Source organism: Coenobita brevimanus, chromosome 90 (assembly GCF_032717465.1).
Source record: "Coenobita brevimanus isolate Jiangsu-jjx chromosome 90, ASM3271746v2, whole genome shotgun sequence".
Taxonomy (NCBI): Eukaryota; Metazoa; Arthropoda; class Malacostraca; order Decapoda; family Coenobitidae; genus Coenobita; species Coenobita brevimanus.
The window spans coordinates 32,657,016-32,680,624 of NC_137043.1; the positions used below are offsets into that span (position 1 = coordinate 32,657,016).

General features: G+C 40.0%; 1 protein-coding gene across 1 annotated transcript in view; it reads left to right on the plus strand.

The window, feature by feature from the left end:
* LOC145411662 (neural cell adhesion molecule 2-like) overlaps positions 1-23,609 on the plus strand; it is a 567,063-nt gene that overhangs the window by 260,240 nt on the left and 283,214 nt on the right. The window lies entirely within an intron of this gene.

Here is a 23,609-nt window from a genome sequence, read left to right on the forward strand (position 1 = left end):
GGTGGTGGTGATTATGGATGGTGATATTTTTATGGTAACTAGGTAGGTCGGTGTGGTAGTTGTGGTAGTGGATGTGGTGGACGCTGGTGACTGTGGTGGTAGTTGTGGTTGTTATATACTTTCTGCTCTCATCTATACAAAATACCATCGACAAACTGTTACAGGCATGTTGTTGTTGTGGTTGTGATGGTAGTTGTGGGTGTGGTGGTTTGCTTCTTCAAAATTATTCATGCAACATGGATATACAGATGGTTGTGGAAGGTGGTGGTTGTGGATTGTGGTGGTTGTGGATTGTGGTAGCTGTGGATTGTGGTAGCTGTGGATTGTGGTGCTTGTGGATTGTGGTGCTTGTGGATTGTGGTAGTTGTGGACTGTGGTGGTAGTTGTGGACTGTGGTAGTTGTGGATTGTGGTAGTTGTGGACTGTGGTAGTTGTGGATTGTGGTAGTTGTGGACTGTGGTAGTTGTGGATTGTGGTAGTTGTGTGATTGTGGCAGGTGTGGCTTCCGTAAATGAAATCGCATATTTATTCAAATTTCCCTCAACCGCACACCACCACAATCGCCATCCCCACTGTGATGAGGTAAGTGGTTGCGGTGATGATGGTAGTTGTGGTGGTGATGATGGTAGTTGTGGTAGATATGGTCGATGGTGGTAGCTATATGCGAGGCGAGAAAAAGAAAGGAAGTGAAATCAATGAGAGGCATAAAAATACTTGGTTAAAAGAAAAGGTCTTTAGTAATCAATGTAAACCTCCAGAAACGGACGAAGGCAATAGAAACTAGAGCGATGATAACAGAAACAAACAGGGAAGGTAAGTGGAAAAATGAAAACGAAGAAAAATGAAAAACAAGAAAATAAACGGGAAAACACATACCAGACACAAACTGCAAAAGAAAACAAAACGAGAAATACAGAAAAGAAGGAAAGGGGTGAAATAAAACACACGTAAAACAAAAACTGGTGAGGAGCATAAAAACAAGATTAAAAACAAACAGAATGAGAAAAGTTTAAAACAAGACAGGAGCCAGAACAAACAGAAAGTGGCAAAATAAAAAAAATAGAGGAGGAGGAGTAAAACACACAAGAAGAAACAAGTGAAAAAAGAAGAACGAAGAGAAAGGAAAGAAACATCACCATCATCATCATCAACTCCCCCACCATCATCATCATCATCAAAATCAACTCCCCTCATCTTCTTCATCATCATCATCACTCAATTATCATCCAAAGGGGTGGGCTGGATCCATAGACAGGAAAAAAGAACCCATAAAATAGGAAACCGAGAACAGAAAACAGGAAAAAACTATACCTCAAAACGGGAACACTGAAGGCACAAAAACGGAACCAGGAAGTATCGTTCGGCCGACCCGTAATTTTGATGATTAATGGCTACATAAAAAAAAAAACTAAAGGAAAGTGTCTCGAGGTATCAGGCTTAACTGCAATCACTATATTAAACGATGTCATGGAGTTTACTGATTTGCAATGTACTTTGGGATTATTTAGCAGTTGAACTGGGTATGCACAGTAATTTTCAGGCAGGTGTGGTCGGAAATAAAGGCGTGTGGTTGTGGCAAGGAGCGCTGGTAAGAATGTGAACGCCAGCACCACGAAGAAACAGCTAAAAGACATAACATTTTGTCTTCTGGTATTAAGGCAGCAGACAAGAGCAGACATAAGAGTGGCATGGGACGTTGTTTGCCTGGGCCCCTCCCTCTGCTTAATCTTCTCTCTCTCTCTCTCTCTCTCTCTCTCTCTCTCTCTCTCTCTCTCTCTCTCTCTCTCTCACATTACTTAATCGTTTCCCTTTTCTTTCCTCTCATTAGTGCTCATTCTCCTTCTCTCTTCATATCTCGTTTTGCCTTTTCTCTTCTTCCTCTTTTTCTTTCTTCATCCTTTCCTTTCGGTTCCTTGTCCTCTTACCTCTTTTTTTCTTCCCCTTCCTTCCTCCTTCTCATTTCATCTCTTTTCTTCTCTTCTCCTTTTCTTTTTCTCGGCTCATGTTTCCCTGCTTTTCCTCTGTCCACTCTCCTCTTTCCTAATTTCTCTTCTTTCAGCGTTGCTCTTCTTCTATGTCTCCTCCTCCTCCTCTTCGTCCTTCTTTCCCTCCTCCTCCACCTCCACCTCCTCCTCCTCCTCCTCCTCCCTTTAACCTTAACTTTCTCTTTCCCCTCCAGTTGTCTCCTTCATTCTGTTTTGTTTTTTCTTTCCTCAACTTTCTTCCCCACTGTCTCCTCCTCTTTACTTCCTCTTTACCTTCATGCCTCCTCCATTCTCTCCATTTCCTCTCTTTCCTTCACCTCTTCTTTTCGCTTCCTCTCTTCGCTCAAAATGTCTCTCATCTTCTACTCTTCCTTCGATTTCCCACTTCTCTTTCGTCAACTGTTATCTCCACTTTCACTCTTCTCTCCTCTTCCTCCCTTCTCTCCACTTCCTCTCTTCCTTCCAGTTCCTGTTCTCTCTACTTCTTCTATTTCTTTCACTTCCTCTCTTTCCTCCACTCTCTCTCTTCCCCACACCTCCTCTGTTCCCTCCACTTCCTTCGTTCCCCCCCACTTCCTCTCTTCCCTCAAGTACTCTTCCCACTACTTCGCTTTCCTCCACTTCTCTTCCCTCCATTTTTCTCTTCTTTCCACTTCCCTCCAGCAGCGTTGAAAGAAAAGAAACCTTACCCTCCCAGTCTCTCTCTGCACTTACCTCTCCTCCTCCACTTTCCTTCTTTCCTCCACCATTTTTCTTCTTCATCCCTCCACTTTCCATTCATCCGTCCACTTTTCCTCCATGCTTCTATTTTTCCTCTGTCTTTCCATTTTCCTCCATCCGACGTTTTTCTTCCATCCCTCCACTTCCCTCCTTTCTTCCACTTCCTTCCATTCTCCTCTCTCCCCCCCTCTCTCAGTTTCTCTCCTCTATTCCTTCCCTCCATCTCTTCCATCCATCCCACCATTTTTCTCTTCTCTCTCCCCTGCACTTCCTACATTCCCGCACTTTCCTCCCTCTTCCCATTTCTTTCTCTCCACGTTCCCTCCTCCCCTCCATCCCTCCATTTCCCTGGTTTTCTCTCCCTTCCACTTCCCTCCTTTCCTCCACTTTCCTCATTCTCTCCATTTCTTTTCTCTATGCCTTTCCCCCACTTCCCTCCCTCACTTCTCTTCCCTACTCCTTTCCAGTTCTCTTCCCTATCCATTCTCGCCACCTCTGTTCTCCCTCCTCCACTCCTCCTCTCTTTCTCTTAGTCTCTCCACTTCCCTCCTCCTCTTTTCTCCACTTCCATCGTTCTCTCCTTCCCCTCTCTTTCCTCCTCATCTCCATTCTCTTCTTCATCCCTTCTCTCCATCTCCACCTTCCCCCCTCCCCACCCATTCGCTTTCCTCCTTCCCCCCACTTCCACTGTTTCCTCCTTCCCTTCCCTCCACTTCCACTGTTACCTTCTTCTCTCCATTTCCCTCCACTTCCCTCCTTTCCTCCCTTCGTCCCGAGCGTGAGAGGAGGAAACCCTACCTACCCTGCCTCTCTCGCAATACACGAACTTTAGGTTGGTACGTAACTTCTCTCCCTTCCATCCTCCTTCTCTTCCTCTTCCTTCTTCCCTCCACCTCTCCTCCTTCTCTTCCTCTTCCTTCTTCTCTCCACCTCTTCCTTCTTCTCTCCCTCTCCTTGTCCTCCTTCTTCTCTCCTTTGTTCTCTTTATCTGTTCTCTCCCACTGCCTCTTCCTTATTCTCGTTCTCTTCCTTCTCTTTTTCGTTTCCCCTTCTCTCTCCTTCCCTCCTCTTTCTCTCCATCTCTTCCTTATTCTCTTCCTCTTTTTCTTCGTTTCTCTTTTCTCTCCTCTCCTACTCCTTCTCCTTTCTTTCACCCATATTATTCTCTTCCTTCTCCTTCCTCTCTTCTTCGTTTCCTTTCTTTTTTCATTCTCCTATTCCTTTTCCTTTTTTCTTGCTCTTTCTTTCTCCTCTTTATCTTTCATTCCTTTTTTCTCTCTTTTCATTCTCTTTTCCATTTCTTTCTGTTCTTCATTTGCTTCTTCCCTTGCCTTCATCCCCCTCTCTTCTCTTCCTTCTCTCCTCTTTCCCTTCTCTTCCTCTTATTCATTTTCTGGTTCCTTCATCCTTTATCTTTTTTTTATTCCTCCTCATTTCTTCTCCTTTCCTACGCTTCTCTTCTTCCTTCTTCTTTTCTCAACTTTCTTCTCTTACTATTCCTCTTCCTCCCCTTTCATTTCTCTTCTTCTCTTCATCTCCCCCTCTTCCTTTTTCTACACCTCTACTCTTGTTTCCTCCTCCTCCTCCTCCTCGTCTTCTTCTTCTTCTTCTTCTTCTTCTTCTTCTTCCTCCTCCTCCTCCTCCTCCTCTTCCTCCTCCTCCCTTCTATTTCCAAGCTTAAACACTTTCCTTTTTAATTTTAACTTTCATTGTCTTCACCTCCTCCTCCTCCTCCTCCTCACCCTCATCCACTTTCTTAGCTACATTTTCTTCTTCCTCATTCTTACTGCCTTCCCTCTCTCTTTTTCTGTCCTACGTTTGTTCTCTCTTCCTCCTCCACTCTTTCTCTCGACCCTCTTTGATCTCCTCTTTTTCCTAATCTTCTTTCTCCCCTCTTCCTCTTCTTCCTCTTTTCACGTCTTCATCCCTTCTTTTTTTCCTTCTTTCTCCTTCCTCTCCCTTTGCCAGTCTTGTTTCTTATATTATTTGTTAATTCTTTGGCGTTCACACACACACACACACACACACACACACACACACACACACACACACACACACACACACACACACACACACACACACACACACACACACACACACACACACACACACACACACACACACGCATGCCTATCGACTGAACGAGGAATTTTTAGGAACAAATTTTTTTTTTCTTTCATTTTTTTTATTTTATTTTTTTTACGTCCAAATCTTCTCACTAAAAACGAACTCCAATAACTCTTTTGCATCCAGGTCATCACTTTTATTGGTTTATGAACAGGGCTGAACATGAAACACACTGAACACACTAGTCTGACCGGCACGAGAATGCATATTATTTTCACTTTCAATACTGGCGCTGAGTACCCTGAGTAGAGCAGCTGCGGCGTCCACCCGGAAGACAAACCTCACCACCTTTCCCTACGTCTTGCCGTGGGAAGGCTCGTGGCCCAACCCTGATGCGGTGCTCTCTTCTACAAAGAGGCGCCGGATCCCTATACGGTGCATGTACAATAGTGTATTGTATCTGTAGGACGGCCCTACAGAGGAGTTGCTTACCTGTGGTCGACGGGTCTGCTCGGCCAGGCAGATTGATATTAAGCAACAACAACAACATCAACAACAATATCACCACCACCACCACCACCAACAACAACAACAACAACTACAATAATAACTGCTACTGTACTACTACGGTACTACTACTGCTGCTATTACTACTACTACTTTCGATTCTACTCTCTCTCAGCACAACTCTCTACGTTTCTTTTAATATTGCCTTCAGGTATTTCACTCCTGCACCTTCATCCCTCTCCCTATTTTCCTGTACGTCTCTCAGCGGCAGGAATAGGGAGTACGGGCAGGGACCTTTCTCTAGTACTATCCTTGTCCCATTTTTTTGTTCTGTTACTAAGAAATTAGTTTTCCTATTAAGACCAAAATACCACGCTGGGACCATAATCTGTGTCGTCTGTGCATTTAGGAAACTGTAAATCTCTCTCTCTCTCTCTCTCTCTCTCTCTCTCTGAAGTCCCTGTCACAATACCAAACAAACTTCTGGATAAAAATGGCAAAAAGGCATATAAGATTCTCTCTCTCTCTCCCTCTCTTTCTCTTCTCTTCTCTTCTCTCCCCCTCCAACTCTCCTCTTTAAGTACTCACCTCCCCTGCTTCAAAAATTCTCTTCTCTCTCTCTCTCTCTCCTCTTCTCTTCTCTTCTCTTCTCTCCTCTCCCCTCCCCCTCCATCTCTCCTCTTTAAGTATTCACCTCCCCTTCTTCAAAAATTCTCTTCTCTCTCTCTGTCTCTGTCTGTCTGTCTGTCTGTCTGTCTGTCTGTCTCTCTCTCTCTCTCTCTCTCTCTCTCTCTCTCTCTCTCTCTCTCTCTCTCACTCTCTCTCTCACCCCCTTTCGTCTCCCATTCCCTCTCCCTAGCCCCCTATCTCCCACTTCCCTCACAACTCTTACTCCTCTCTTACTAATACCCTAAACACAATACTTTCTCTCTCTCTCTCTCTCTCTCTCTCTCTCTCTCTCTCTCTTTCTCTCTCTCTCTCTCTCAACCCAATATATCCCACTCCATTCCCAGTTCTACTCCCCAATCCACAACCCCATTCCCCCCCCCCTCCCCACCATGACAACCTTCATCACCACCACTACCACCATCACAACCAGAAACACAATCACAACCAAAATCACTACAATCGTCCCAATCCCCCTTCATTCCTTTCAACCGGCTATCCTTGTCTTTGATGTCTGACGAAGTAGTTATTCATACTGTACTCTACCCTAAACAAAGGACTTCGAAAGGACAAATACATCTGATGCTTTTAACTTTCCTTTACACTCCCTTTACACTCCCTTTTCCACATTTGTTTCCCTTTCACCTCTTCCCCTATCCCCTCCAATAATCTTCTAACATCTTATCCACTCCCCATACTAACCCCACCTCCTCTCCTCCCCAATCATCCCCTCAGGTCTCAACTCCTCTCCCACGCCCCTCCACGTCATTCCTTTTCCTCCCACATTTCCCTTCCATTTCGACTCCTCTCTCATTCTTCCCTCCGTTTCTTCCCCACTACCCATCTTCACCACCCACCCACTGCCATAACTCTCTCCCTCCCCCCCTCCCACTCCCCCATTCTCCCAACTTTCCCCTACCACTTCCCCTGCCATACTCACATATCTCTCTACCCCCTCCTCTTCCTCACTTCCCTTCCCACTCCCTCCCATATCTCTCCCTCCCCATCTCTCCCATCCTCTCACTCCCTTACGCCACTCCCCCTCCTACCATCCCCACATCTCCCTCCCCCCTTCCCACTCTATCTCTCCCTCCCCTCACTCCCTCACTCTCCATCTCTTCAATCCTCACACTCCCTTACTCCACTCCCCTTCCTACCCTTCCCCTTCCCACTCTATCTCTCCTTCCCTTCACTCTCCATCTCTTCCATCCTCTCACTCCCTTACTCTACTTCCCTTCCTACCTTCCCCCTTCCCACTCTACTCCCCTCTCCTCTCCCCCTCCCTGCCACCCCTCTCATGTGATATGGATGAGAGGGGTGAGGGGGGTGGGGGTCTCTGAGGTCGTATACATCTCAGAGAGGGGAAGGGTGAGCCTAGCTTCCTTCACCCTGGGGACACGCCTCTTTATCTAGGCTCTACGCAGGGTGGCAACGCTGAATACAGAGCTGGCAGGGTGAGTGTGTAGGGTGGGGAGAGTGTGCGTTGGGTGTAGGGTGGGAGTATATGGTCGATGAGCAGGGTGTGAGGAGGGTGTTTGTAGTTTTGTGTGTGTGTGTGTGTGTGTGTGTGTGTGTGTGTACGCGAGCGCATAGAAAGAGCGTACAGTACAAACTCCGGAAGTAAACAATGTCCTGTCTCTACATAATCTCCTTCTTTGTCTCCCATGTAAACAGTTCTTCCTCCTTGTTTACAGTTTCAGTTACACAGATAACCTCTTCATTACGGTGCCACTCTGTTTTCTTTACTGCTACGGTCAGACGATTTTATTTAGCTTGTACAAGGACTCGTTGTGTGGGGGTTTGGCGTTTCCTTGATCAACCACTTTAACAGATCTTTTACTTAATGTTCACTACCTCCAGACGATTTCACTCAACGCTGTCTTGCTGTAGTGAAACGGTTGATTACAATATTCACTAAATCTTTCAATACGTGAGACGATTTAATTCAGCTGAGGATAAACACCTAGATGTGAAGGTGTTGAGATAGTCTGGAATAAAACCTTGAACTCCAGAGATCGCATTCTCGTTGGTTAAGTCCCATAACACCTCTTCCTTAGCGATTTATATTTTGGATGTAGCTCGTTAACACTTTTGTACGTTATTTAAGCAGCGTATGGCGACATTAGAAGGATTTCGGTAACACAGAGGAGGACAGTAAGGAGTAGTAGTAGGCAAAATCAATCACTTAGGTAAAGGTGTTACGGAGTTTCCGTAAACGTTGAGAATACAAGCCCAGGACGTACAAGCAAATGCAAAAGTCTGTTCACCTTTCCTCTTTCTCTCACCGCTGGATTCATAGATGCTTGAAGGGAACGTAGTGAACAAATACGCAGAATGAACCACCGATGGATAACAACATTGACCTTAGCCTAATAAAGTCTAATAATGCAAGGGGGAGGCAGGATAGGCGAGCGAACTTTTGCATGTGATTGTACTTTGCAACACTGTGACTAATGTAAGACTGTTTTACTCAGCGCAGGAAAGATCCACTGAGGCGAAGGGGTTTGATGCAGGGAAGTAAAAAAAAAAATGAACTACGAATATTTTAAAAATGAGACAAAAATAAAATAAAAGGAAAATATGAGAAAGAAAAAAAAGTGTGAATATTGTATATAAAAAAAAATGCATCACAAAATAAACTACACGGAAATTCAACAAAGAAAAGTTGACTAGTAAAAAACAAACTAAAAGAATAACAAAAACAAAGAAATTATAAATGCAATTAAAAATTATAAGTGAATATACGAAAAGCAGGCAATACAAAGGAACGCAAAATTGATAATAATAAAGACTAAGAAAAACCCACGAAAATTTTAAAGCAAAGAAAAAAAAGGTGAAAATAAAGAAAAACAAACAAATCATAACAATTAAAAATGATAAGTGAAAATAAGAAAAGCAGGCAATATACAGGAACGCAAAACTGATAATAATAAGAACGCAGAAAAAAACACGAAACTTTGAAAGTAAAGAAAAAAAAGTACGTGAACACAAAGAAATTACGCCACGTGTCAGGTTGTTATCACCTACGGGCAAACAAGCAAACAAGGGAATGTCAACACTCTTGCATTTTAATGGCGTTTGTCACTGCCTGTATAAACACATGCAAATTTACTCTCTCCCTCTCTCTCTCTCCCTCTCCCCACAAAAATAAACCTAACTGATACACCACAGCATCCCGAAATGTTATAATCAGTACACAAATTATACAAAAGAATTATCAGAAAATATTATCGACACATATCAACTTATTACTACATACAGATCTTTTGGGCATTCCAATCGTCAGTCTTCGAGATTCCTTAACCTTTTCCGAAAGACTGAATCCCAGGAGATCTAGGCCAGGGGTAATTTAACATAGGTAGGTCAATTTACAACTTTTCTACAGGATAATAAATGGGGAAAAAAATTATACTAACACAACATAGTAATTTAGCTTCCCTTTATTTTTCATGAGGCGACGAGGCCTAGGGGAAGGGTTTTTGATGTCTCTGGGGACGTAAATATAAAAGTAATGATGTTTTAAAATATAATCTGCTTTCTGTTTCGTGGAAGTTACGAGACTGTTTGCAACCTAAATGCTTGGAGGTGGGGTCGCTGTATTCCCAGGTAAAAAATATAATATGGAGAGAGAGAGAGAGAGAGAGAGAGAGAGAGAGAGAGAGAGAGAGAGAGAGAGAGAGAGAGAGGAGTGTGTGTGTGTGTGTGTGTGTGTGCGTGTGTGTGTGTGTGTGTGTGCGTCTGTGTGTGTGTGTGTGTGTGTGTGTGTGTGTGTGTGTGTGTGTGTGTGTGTGTGTGTGTGTGTGTGTGTGTGTGTGTGTGTTTCCGGCCCTCCATTTCTCTCCCTTTCAATAGCCTCAGGTAACAAGTAAGAAATAGTGACCTGTATTTTTATCGTTGTCCCCAGTTATAATTGAGTCGACATGCTTATAAAAAAAAAACTTTCAGGAAATATTAACTATTTAAAGGTAATATGAAAAGGATATTTCTTGGGCTGGAATCACAGAACCAGCTCCAGTTAAACTCTGATAAAACTAGACCTAAGTTATGAGTTGTGGATATTTCAGTCGCACGCGGGGGCAAGTGAGGGGAGATATATTAGAGAGAGAGAGAGAGAGAGATAATGGAGAGAATTAGGTTTTGATTCCTTGGTAGTAAATAACACTTAGGGAAAATTAACAGAGTATTACCCGAAATATATTACTGAAAGAATGCCATAATGAATAGCTTAACAGTTTCAGTATGCATGACTCTCTCTCTCTCTCTCTCTCTCTCTCTCTCTCTCTCTCTTTTCGATATCTCAAAATTATTCTTTACATCCTATATAGCAGGCCTCTAAGAGCAAATGCTTTAATGAGGGCAAAGTCTAACCCCTTTGTTCGAAAAGTTTCCTCTGCGGCGAATAAAACCTTCTAGAAAAAGGAAAATAACAGAAAAAAGAGAAAGACAGACAAGAAAAAGAAGAAAGAAATGAAACAGGAAAGAAAGAAAAGAGAATGGAAAGAAAGAAAAGAAAAAAGAAACAAAAGAAAAAGAAGGAAAGAAAGAAAAGAAAAATGAAAGGATGAATGAAAAGGTAAAGAAAGAATGAAAGATTGATATAATGAAAAAACGCTTCAAGGTAAAATTTTTAAGGAAATTACGAGTTCCCCTCTAGACAAGTTACTAGTCATATTATTTATGTATATCGATGAAAAAAGGAACTCTAACACAAATGACAAAAAAACAGAATGATGAAAAATGGAAAACTAACACAAATGACAAAAAACAGAATGACGAGAAAAGGAAAACTAACAAATGACAGAAATAACAGAATGATGAAAAAAGACAAACTAACATAAATGACAGAAATAACAGAATGATGAAATAAGGAAAACTAACATAAATGACAGAAATAACAGAATGATGAAAAAAGGAAAACTAACATAAATGACAAAAAAACAGAATGATGAAAAATGGAAAACTAACACAAATGACAAAAAACAGAATGACGAGAAAAGGAAAACTAACAAATGACAGAAATAACAGAATGATGGAAAAAAGGAAAACGAACATAAATGACAGAACTAACAGAATGATGAAAAAAGGAAAACTAACATAAATGACAGAACTAACAGAATGATGAAAAACGGAAAACTAACATAAATGACAGAAATAACAGAATGATGAAAAAAGGAAAACTAACATAAATGACAGAAATAACAGAATGATGAAAAACGGAAAACTAACACAAATGACAGAAATAACAGAATGATGAAAAACGGAAAACTAACACAAATGACAGAAATAACAGAATGATGAAAAAAGAAAAACTATCATAAATGACAGAAATAACAGAATGATGAAAAATGAAGGCCAAAACAAATACAGAAATAACACAAACCCGAAATAATGTATCAGCAATAATATGACTGGGAACTAGAAGGAAAGAAAATCGGAATTGTGAAAAAGATAAAAAATTACTGAGATAAAAGAAAACTAAAAAAAAAAAAAAATGGAAATGTCAGAATCCAGGAATAACCTATCAAGAGTCCGGAATAAAAAGTCAAAAATACAGAAGACGTCAGAGGAGACAAAAGAGAGGAAAAAAAATGAAAATTGAAATTACAAAACCCAGAAATAACACAAACTTGAAACAAACCCATCAACACTAGCAAGGGGTCAGAATTAATAGAAAGATCAAAAATAATAGATCAGAAATAACAGAGATCAGAAATAACAGAAAGATCAGAAATAACTGGAAGATCAGAAATAACATAAAGATCAGAAATAACAGAATGATCAGAAATAACAGAAAATAAAAATATAACAGAAAGATCAGAATTAGGAATGAAAATATAAATAAAAGCCATGTGTAGTCCAGCATTCTCTCTTGAATTTTGTAATGACAGGTGAGAGGGGGGAAGGGAGGGGAGTGGGAGAGGGGAAGGAGAGGGTGGAAGCAGGGGAGGGAAAAAAATGAAAAAGAGAACGCGTGACAGAAGGAGGGAGGGGGAGTGGAAGGGAGAAAGGAGAGGGTGGAAGAGAGAAAGGGAGACGAGGAGTGAAAAATAGAAAACATGAGAGAGGGAGAGTGGGTGGAAGGGAGAAAAACGAGGGTGGACGAGAGAATGGGAGATAAGGAGTGAAAAAGAAAACATGAAAGAGGGAGACAGGGGTAAAAAGGGGGAAAGACAGCATGGATGAGAGAAAGGGAGAGGAAGAATGAAAAAACGGAAGACGTGAGGGAGGGACAGGGGGATGGAAGGAGGGAAAGAGGGCGAAAGAGAGAAAGGGAGACGAGTAGTGCAACAGAGAAAGGTGAAAGGAACGACAGCTGAGGAGTGGAAAGGACGAGAGAGGGGTGGAAAATAGAACGAAAGGTAAAACTTACGATAGAAACGGGAAAAGGTGAAGAGAAAGATGGAAGAGAAAGGAATGGATAAATATTTGTGGAATGGAGGAAAGAGGAATGAGAAAGAGAAATTAAGAATGGAAGAGGGGAAGAGGAAAAGCGGGAATTCTGGAGATGAAGATTTCAAAAGAATACGAGGTGGAAGGGAAATTTATGAAGGAAAGAAAATGAAGTGTGGAAACGAAGTGGACTAGCCAGAAGCAATGAGAAAAAGCAATCTGAGTGGAAGGAAAAGGAGAAAAATATAGAAGAACGCGACAGAGAAGAGTGGAAAGGGGGAGATGGAAGAGAAAATGGGAAAGAAGGGAAAAAGAAATGGAAATACGAAAAAAAATGTGAAGGGCGGAAGAGAAAATGATGAAATCGAAAAGAAAAGGGGAGGGAGGAGAGAAAGTAAGAAAGAGTAATACAAAGGGTAAAAAGGAGTAAGGCGACAAAGGGAAGAGTGGAAAATTAAGAAAATGAAAGGGAAGAAGAGGGAGGAGACAGGAAGTAAAAGCTGGAAAAAGAAGTAAGGAAAAGGGATGGATGAAAAGCAAATACTGGGGAAAAGATGATGCTGAAAAGGAAAGACGAAAAGGGGAACAGACGAGGAAGGCTGGAAAAAAGAACAAACAAGAAATTGTGAAGCAAATGGAAAAGGTGAAAAAAGGAAAGATGGACGACGAGGAAAAGAGTAAAAAGGGGAAAGAAGGGAAAAGAAAGACAGAAGAGGATGGGAGGGAAAGGAAAGACACAAGGGGAAGGGATAGGAAAGGTCAAGAAGTGCAGCTTGGAGCGTCACCGAGTAATAAAAGGAAGAGGGACAAAATTAACAGACCTAATTCTCTCTCTCTCTCTCTCTCTCTTCGGCTATGTATACATCTGTCTATTCATCTATCTATCTGTCCACCTATCGGCCTAACCATCGTTAAATCATCAAATAATTATCACTAGTTCTCCATCCTCTCTCTCTCTCTCTCTCTCTCTCTCTCTCTCTCAAGGATAAACCTGTGCTTGCTCGTCCTCGCTTGAGTACTTCAGGGTGGGCAATCTCTCTTTTATTCCTCTCTCTCTCTCTTTATTGCCCTTTACTCTCTCCTTTTCTTTACCCACTCTGCAGGAGGAGTCTACTGAGAGAGAGAGAGAGAGAGAGAGAGAGAGAATGTGTGCAAGGGAGTGTCTATGCACATACCTGTTAGTATGTATGCATGTGTATCGATATATGTATGTAAGTATATATGAACGCATATATACGAGCATGATGTTGTTATACTCTTATGTGCGTTTGTGTGTATGTATCTGTTCATTATTTCTTGTGTGTGATGGTGAACTGCTGCCAAGCGATTCTCTCTCTCTCTCTCTCTCTCTAAGGAGCAGAGAGGACGCCCGATATTTTAAGTACATGACAATTTAACTTTCCTCCTCAATTATTCAGAGTACTCTAGTTCCATCTTGGGTATTCCTGAATATCTGATTAAGATAGATAGATAGATAGATAGATAGAGAGAGAGAGAGAGAGAGAGAGAGAGAGAGAGAGAGAGAGAGAGAGAGGACTGAGTGGTTTTGTGTTATATATGACAGTGTGACAGGTTATTTTTCTTGGTGTGTTCGTGTGTGATAATTCTGATATTCTCCTCTCTCTCTCTCTCTCTCTCTCTCTCTCTCTCTCTCTCTCATCTTCTTTCCCTCATGCGCTCCTTTCGTTCATCGTCCTTCTCTCCATCCCTTCTTGTATCTTTCTTTCTTTTTTCTCATCTCCCACTTTCCTCACTCCGTCTTCTCCTCTCCTTCTCTCTTATTTATTTCTAGGTTCTCTTTTTACGTCTCTTTACCCTACTTCCTCTCTCTCTCTCTCTCTCTTCCCAGTCCACATCTCCCTCACCTCTTAATCCTCCTCCTCCCCCTCCCCTTCCTTATTTTTCTCCCCTGTCATCCTCTTACCCTCTTCCTTCCCCTCTTCCTTCTGGTCTTCCCTCTTCTTTTATCATCTCCTCTAATCCTCTCCTCCCTACTTCGCACCCTCTTAAGATTATCAGTCCGTTTTTAACCCCTGTTTACTGAAGGAAGGAGAATGCTGTAATCGGCTACTTGGTTGTGCTGGTCTGTTCGTTATACTTTGTCTGTTATGAGGTTTTATTGGTTGACGTTCTGAGGAAATTTGCTTGGAATGTACTGTTTATCTCGGTATCCATATATTAATTCATTTACTTGAAAATATACAGAGATATTCTAGCTTACCTCTTTATTGACACCGTATCTGATTCTAACCCTAATCCTATATCTTAATATTTGTCTCCTTTTTTTCAGTTTCATCTCGTTTTTATATTTTCACATCTCCGGCAATCTTTGAACGGCATGATCGTACTGTTAGGAAACTTACTAACACCTTTTCCTTACCGATTCATTTTTTATTCTGCTCCGTTACTATATTCTTGTGTGTTATTCATGCAATCCGTGTCGATATTGAAAGGACATCAGAGGCAAACCAGAGAATATGAATGAGTAGTTTGGTAAATAAATCGCTATGGATGAGGTGTTACCTCCATATCCGGCGAGAATACGGTTCTTGTGTCCGCCGGGTCATATTTTTAAATTCTAAGTACGTACCTACGGACCTACCTACCGACCTACCTACCAATCTACCTACACAGCCTACACATGCCAACCATCCTGCTTACCCACTCCCTCACCACACGACTTGCCCTGCTACCGTACATACCAACCCATCCACCTTCCTACCTACCTATTCACCTTCCTACCTTCCTACCAACCTAAGCAAACTTAATCTAACCAACCACCTCTTCCTACCTGCTTATTTGACCAACGTTCCTCCCAACCAAATATCCTTACCTAACCTAAACTAACCAACATATCCAACTTCCTACCAACCTACCTACCAACCTACCTACTCACCTACCTACCTACCTACCTACCTACATACATACATACCAATGTAGAGATCCATCAGTCTATCAAGAGGAAATCACTCAAAATTTACCAAGTAATTACGAAGGCGAATAAGAAACTAAATTAAAGGTTTTATCATTAATGAGCTGATAAGTGTGCAGTAGGTGGGGGTCTGCTGTGAGAGAGAGAGAGAGAGAGAGAGAGAGAGAGAGAGAGGTGGGGAGGCAGGGGGAGGAGATAAAAAGGGAGGGGTTTAGAAAAGGGTGGATGGAAGGTAATCTCGAGGAACAAATTGATCTCCGAAAAGAAAAAAGTATTGTGACCGAGGATAAGCTAAAAAAAAAAATATATATATATATAGAGGCAAAAAAAAAAATCGTGGAAAAAAAATGACGTCAACCAATAGTGGAACGGAAATCGTGAAACACTGGGAAAAAATCAGGAAAATTGGAACAGAAATCGGAAGTTACTGGAATACTGGTGACAGGAATGGGGGTAACGAAAAATCTGAAAAAAAAAAGATATCAGGAAAACACCGATAAAAAATTAAAAAAACAAAATTAAAAGAACTGAATTCATATTAGAAGAAATACGACTAAAAATCAGGTATATTTGAACAGGTGATAACTGAACAAAAAAGAAAAAAATAACTAAGAAATTTGAAACAGGTGAAGAGCAATAAGTTACAATTGATTCAACGCTGGAAACTATTAAATTAAAATCAGGAAAACTTGAGACTGAGGGTATTTAAACTGGTATAGGTAAAAATTGGACAGGTAAGGTGTAAAAAAAAATTAGTTTATTCAGAACGATGGCAAAGCAGAAAAATATAAACAATCTGAGAAAGAGAGAGAGAGAGAGAGAAAGTATTGGTAAAATACTACTACTACTGCTACTACTACTACTACTACTACTACTACTACTAATAATAATAATAATAATAAAAACCATAACACTAGCAGCAGCAGCAGTTGCAGTAGTAGTAGTTGTAGTAGTAGTAGTAGTAGTAGTAATTATAATAATAATAATAATAATAATAATAATAATAATAATACCACTCCTCCATCTCAATCATGTTTCGACTCCATCAAGCCATTTTTTCCCCTTTTCTCCCGGCCCATCAGACACTCAATATTTCCATTCCTGATTGCTATTATCGATTCCCATTTCTCATTTGCATTCCCACTTCCAATTTCGGATCCTTATTAGATTCTCATTCCAGATTCCCATTCCCGATAGGCATATTATAAGAACTTCCTTTGCAGTTTTTTGTCCTATTACTTTCGATTTCAGATTTTTATTTTTGTTCCTTTCGCATTTTTTTTATCAACATTTCCCCTCCTGACAAACATATAAAAACTTCCTTGCAGATTTCTTCCTATTTTTGTCGATTTCATTTTTTCATTCCCGTAGCATTTTTCCGCAATATTTCCATTCCAAATTTTCATTCCTGATAGACACATAATAAAAACTTCTCTTGCATTTTCTGCCCAATTTTTCGATTCCAGGTTTCTATTTTATTTTTCGTTTTCTATTTATTTCATTCTCCATTTTTGTGTTTACTGTTTTATTTTCCATTTTATTTTCGATTTATTTTGTCTTATTTTCCATTTACTGCTTTTTATTTTATTTTATTTTTTTTTTCGTATATATTGTATTTTATTTTGTTTATTTTCTGTATATTCTCTGTTATTTTGCCCTACATTTCCACCCCGTGTTTCCACTCCTAAAAGTCAAGCAGATTTGTTTTAGATGTTCGCCGTATCTCCAGTCCATATATATTTTCTTATCTATATTCCAATTTCACATTCCTTCCTGATACGTCCGTCTATGAGTAAATATTCACCGCTTTTTCCCAGGCGGATGTGGGAATGGAAGGTGTTGTGTGGAATTTATTTATGTAACAACAGCATCAAGTACACTGCAAAAGAGCATTAGAAGGAAGGATGCTCTCTTACACAGAGTGGAATAATAAACTATGGGATTTAGGACACGATGATGGTATGGGGAATGAATTTTGGCTAATGGCTGTACGACCTTCATTCCAGTCTTTATGTTCTATTATGCTCATTCTAAATATGTTTCCATTTAAGGTTGTCTCTCTAACCCCTTTTTGGTTACCTATTCTACTCTCACTCAATTTTGCTTATATTTCACTTCCAGATTTATTGTTGTTTTAATTTTTTTTTCTAAATTTAATCACATTCTCATTCCAGATTTAATTTAATTTTAGATTTCAATTACAGACTCATTCCAGACTTAAATTATTTTCAGATTTCAGTTATAACCTCATTCCAGCTTCATTTTTATTTCAGATTTTTATTACACTTCCAGATTCATTTTCATTTCATGTTTTAATTAAATTCACACTACATATTTTTTTAAAGTTCAGTTTTTATTATATTCCCATTTCCAATTCATCTTCATATAAATTTTTATTATATTCTCATTCCAGATTCATGTCCATTTCAGATTATAATTATATTCTCATTTCAGATTCATTTTCATTTCCAGCTTTAATTATATTCTCATTTCGGAATCATTTTTATTTCAGATTTTACTTATATTCTCCTTTCTGATTCATTTTTATTTCAGGTTTTAACTGCATTTTCTTCTCAGACGCATTTTCATTTTAGACTTTAATTACATTCTCATCCCGAATTTTTTTTTCATCTGACCTTATTTACATTCTCATACTAGATTTCCATTTCACCCCCATCCCATATATTAATTTTATAACCACAAACCGAATTCCGTTTCAAAATTATTCTCTCTCGGGCAAGAATATCGATCCACCTCCTAACGATAAAAAACGGGAAGCTGAGCAATGATATTCGAAATTCAGCCATGCAAACTTCCCAACCCACCAAACTTTCCAGAATGTTGTGTAAGAGTTTCATAAATGTTCGGGTAAAATGGGACCAATATTCCTAACTCCAACTGTTCCTTCCCATTCCCGATTTTATCAAGGACTTTCATTCCAGATATTCACTCCTACATTATCCTTCCGGGTTCTAATCCAACACTCCTACCCGATATCAAGGCTGTATTCCAGGTGACATAGGAGGCTTCGTTGCGTCTGATCTTGTGCGATTTATTATGCATTTGACACTCTGACTATGGACTTCATTTATATCACTTAAATATCGACATAGTTTGCATTAATGATACATAAAAAATACTCCTCTAGAGATTTATTTTCTAAACTACACCTTAATAAACATCCTCAGTATGTTATTTATGCCCTGTTAATATCGATATAGTTTCCATCAATAACTTAAAAGAGATTATTCAGGTGTGGGGTGAAGAATAAATAGCTCACGTAGAGGCGTCACGAAATCCTGAGAACCACCTAGAATACGACCCAAGACGTCATGCACAGTCACAGCAATTTTTTTTAAAATCACAATCGCAACTTTTTTTTTCTTTTACAATGCCTACAAAGGAAATTTCTCACTCATCTAATTCGCTCCCACCACTGTTTTCTATCACAACCTCCTTTCTTATAAGTAGTTATGTTAGCTTTTCACTTCCTCCTTCATCTTTTGCTTTCCTCTTTCACCCTCTTTCCGTCTCCCCTCTTCCTTATCCTATCCTACTTTCCCTTCTCAAATCCCCTCCCCTCTATTCTCTAATTTTTCTCTCCTTCCTTTTTCCTTCTTCCTTGTTACTTTCTTCCTCCTTTTCCCCTTCCCCATCCCCTTCCCTTCTTTCCCTCTCCTCTTTCCCTGCCACCTTCCATCCCCCTCGTATAATTTTCCTTAATTTTTTCCCTCCCTCCATCACCCTCTTCACCAACACTTCTTGTTTCTTCTCCCCTTCCCCCTTCCCCTCCTATCTCTTTTTCCTGCCCTTCCTCTTCCTATGTCCTCTTTCCCTCTTCTTTTCTTCCTCCTCTCTCCTCCTTCCCCCTTTTTTTCTCCTTCCTATTTTCCTAATTTTTCCCTCCCCCCATCACCCTCCTTCTCCCTCCATTTCCATCACCCACTCAATCGATAAACAATAATCAACTTGGATGTGTAGGTAGTCTCTCTCTCTCTCTCTCTCTCTGCTTCCAGCGTGTGTGTGTGTGTGTGTGTGTGTGTGTGTGTGTGTGTGTGTGTGTGTGTGTGTGTGTGTGTGTGTGTGTGTGTGTGTGCAGGTCAAATGATGAACAAATCAGGTAGGAAAAACACAAAACAAATGGTTAAAAAAAAATAGCACATAAATACAAATAGGCGATCGACAGATAAATACAGATTAGACAGAATTTTATAGATATACACCGACATAAATAGATAAAAGATAAACAGACAGACATTCAGATAGATAGAGGCAAACGGCACGAGGCTTGCGAGTTACTTTGGTGTTAATTAAAAGTTAACGAGAAGTATATAACAATTAGAGAGAGAGAGAGAGAGAGAGAGAGAGAGAGAGAGAGAGAGAGAGAGAGAGAGGGGGGGAAGGGGGTGGTTAGGCGGGGGGAGAAGAAAGTGGGGAAAGCTGAGACGCAAGGGAAAGAATGAAGGAAAGAGGTAATGAACGAAGGAGGGAGGGTGGGAAGGAGAGTGCGAGGGAAGAAGGAAGGAGAGTGAAAGGGAAGGAGAAGGAGGGAAAGAAAGCATTAGGGAGGAAGGGAAGGAAGGAAGGAAAAAGGGAGTGAAGAGAATGAGGGAAGGAAAGAAGGAACTAGAGAGTGCGTGAAGGAATGAAACAGACAGGGAAAAGGAATGAAGGAAATCTGAGCCTAACAGAGGTCTGAGAGAATGTGAAGGAATGAAGGAAATGAATGAAGTAATGAATAACGTACCAACAAACAGGTGATACATGAATCGAATGAAGAAAGAAAATAAATAATGAAACTGAACCTAAGAGGGAAAATCATGGCACACAAAGGAAAATCGAAATGAATGACCGTTATGAAATCAGTGAAATACCAATCGGAATGAATGAAAATCCAAGAAATCTATGACCGAGATCAACACTAAATGGTAAGAAAGAAAATCGATAGAAAAGAAAGACGCACAAAATCAAAGAAAAAAAATGAAAGACGGTATGAATGATTGAGGAAATAGAAAAAATATATAAGCATGAAATAAATAGAAAGGAATGGAGGTAGAAGCAGAGGCGAAAGCAAAATCAATTAAAGAAGTAAGGAGTGAATGTAGAAGTGAATGGGGGGGATACGGAAATGAATAAATGGCTTGAATGATGGAAAGACGAGATGTATGAAGGGTTGATGAAAGGAACGAATGTATGCATGAATAAAGGAATGAAGGAATGCCTGAATGAAGGATTGAAAGAAGTGGAATGAAGGACTGAAAGAGATGGAATGATTGATTAAAGGAATGAAGGAATGCGTGAATGATGGACTGAAGGAAATGGAATGAAGGACTGAAGAGATGGAATGACTGAATAAAGGAATGAAGGAATGTGTGAATGAAGGACTGAAAGAAGTGGAAGGAAAGACTGAAAGAAGTGGAATGAATGAATAAAGGACTGAAAGAAGTGGAATGAAAGTGTGCGTGAAAGAAGACACCCCCACCGGACCGACAGCCTACACTGGTGGAATTTATGAGTGTAAGATGAGAGTAGGGAGTCTCTCTCTCTCTCTCTCTCTCTCTCTCTCTCTCTCTCATATCCTCCTTCCCTTCGTCATGCTTCGTTTCTTCCCTCCTTCTTCCCTCTTTCCTTCCTTCCTCCCTTTCCCCTTTCTTCCTCTCTTTTTCCTTCCTTCTCTCTTCCCTTCCTCCCTCTTCCTCTTCGTTCCATTCACCAACTCACCTTCCTCAGGAGACTTCAAGAAAAGTGTCACCCAGGCAACAACTCAACACTAACCTGAAAAAAAGAAAATACAGAAATAAGATAAATTTTTAAAAACTCACAAAAACTGATGAAGTACTATAAATAAGGTTACAAAATCAGGAAAAAAAATTACATAGAGAGGGAACAAAAATAAAAATGTCAACAGAGTGCCATAGTAAAAATATGAATTAAATTATTAAAACAAAATTAATGTATATAAGGGATATAAAAAAATGGAAATTATACTGTTACAGGAACGGAGTAATGTTTTTAATTTTTCATACTGTTAGAATGAAATGGGAAGTCTAAGTCGTGCCGTACATCATCACCATCATCATCATCATCATCATCATCATCAATGGGAAGTCTCTAATTTCTAACTCGGGGCGCACATCTTCATCATCATCATCATCATCATCACCATCATCATGATCAACAATGGGAAGCCTCTAATTTCTAACTCGGGGTGCACATCATCATCATCATCATCATCACCATCATCATTATCACCATCATCATCATCATCATCACCATCATCATTATCACCATCATCATCATCATAATCACCATCATCATGATCAACAATGGGAAGCCTCTAATTTCTAACTCGGGGCGCACATCATCATCATCATCATCATCATCATCACCATCATCATAATCACCATCATCATAATCATAATCACCATCATCATGATCAACAATGGGAAGCCTCTAATTTCTAACTCGGGGTGCACATCATCATCATCATCATCATCATCATCATCATCATCATCATCATCATCATCACCATCATCATAATCACCATCATCATCATCATAATCACCATCATCATGATCAACAATGGCAAGCCTCTAATTTCTAACTCGGGGCGCACATCATCATCATCATCATCATCATCATCATCACCATCATCATAATCACCATCATCATCATCATCAACAATGGGAAGTCTCTAATTTCAAACCGTGGCACTCATCATCTTCACCAACATCACCACCATCATCACCACCACCACCACCATCATCATCATCATCATCAAACATTACACAGGTAAAAGGACAACAGAACACCAAAACCATCACAAAAACACAATGTCAGGAAAACTCTATCAATGTGCCCAGGTTAAACAGGTCACACATTCATTCACTCACTATTCAAGCGTCGGAAATTCCCTGCAAAAATAAAAAAAACGAAAAATAAATACACCTCGATTTTGACTGGCTGTGTATGAGGTGTAGTTTTTTGAGGGAGTGGAAGATAATTTGCACATCATTTATCTTATTATGTATTTCTATATTTTGATGCACCAGAATGTAATATTAAATGTATGAAAATGTGCAGATTCGTATATTTAGGAACACACACACACACACACACACACACACACACACACACACACACACAATAGCAAATGTACATACTAATATGCAAATGTACTGGGCAAGACGTGTTTACTTCAGAGGAACACACACACACACACACACACACACACACACACACACACACACACACACACACACACTACCTCCAATCAGCCATATTTCCTTCTCGGGGCCCGATATAATATTCGCCATAAATCGCTAGGCTTTCATTAGCATTCGTCAGGCCACCAATCACAGGGGCAGGTTTCCGGGGAGGGGCGGGGCGGGGGCCAGTGGCGGGGGTTGTAACTTAGGCTCTAGGTTTTGAGGCGGCCAGTGAGAAGGCAAGTCGCTGAGAAAGATGCGATGAGGTAGTAAGACTGACGGGGAATACAGAGTCATGTTTATCTATCTATCTACAGTATCTAGTTATCTATCAATGTCCCTCTCTCATTACCTACCTATTTATTTATCTATCTATCTATTAATGTCTCTCACCATCTATCTATCTATCTATCTTGAGAGAAACATAGTCACTGACTGCTGAGACTGACAGACAGATAGAAAAACTGAACAGAAAGCTGGGGAGAAATAACAGCCAGGGTGACAGAGACAAAGAGAAGTTACAAAGATATTATGGCATAGATACACACAGACATACACAGACAAATGCCGACACAAGAAAAGGTAAAGACACAGACAGACATACCCTTCCAGACAAACCCTTGAGAAAAGAAACTGACAGAAAGAACAGAAACCTTCAAAGGAGTGGACAGAGGCAGGCAGACAGAAGAACACAGACTGGGAGTGGTCGTGTAGTGTCTTGTGTCTTGTGTTTTGTATTTTCTTGTATTCTGTGGTGATGTGATGTTGATGGGCGTGTGATGTTTGGTGAGGAGGGTATGGCTATATATCCTTTTTTTTATTACTGTGATGGCTAATAATAATAATAATAATAATAATAATAATAATAATAATAATAATATAATAATAATAATAATAATAATATAATAATAATAATAATAATAATAATAATATCTACAATAATAATAATAATAATAATAATTATTATTATTAATACGAAATGGCATCAGCAGAAAGGACACCATTAAAACAAGAACAATAAAAACATCAAAACTAATAATAACAACAATAATAATAATAACACAATTCAGAAGTAATTACATAAACAGGGGCAAAAAATAATAAAACAAGAAAAACACAGGGTATTCAATAAAG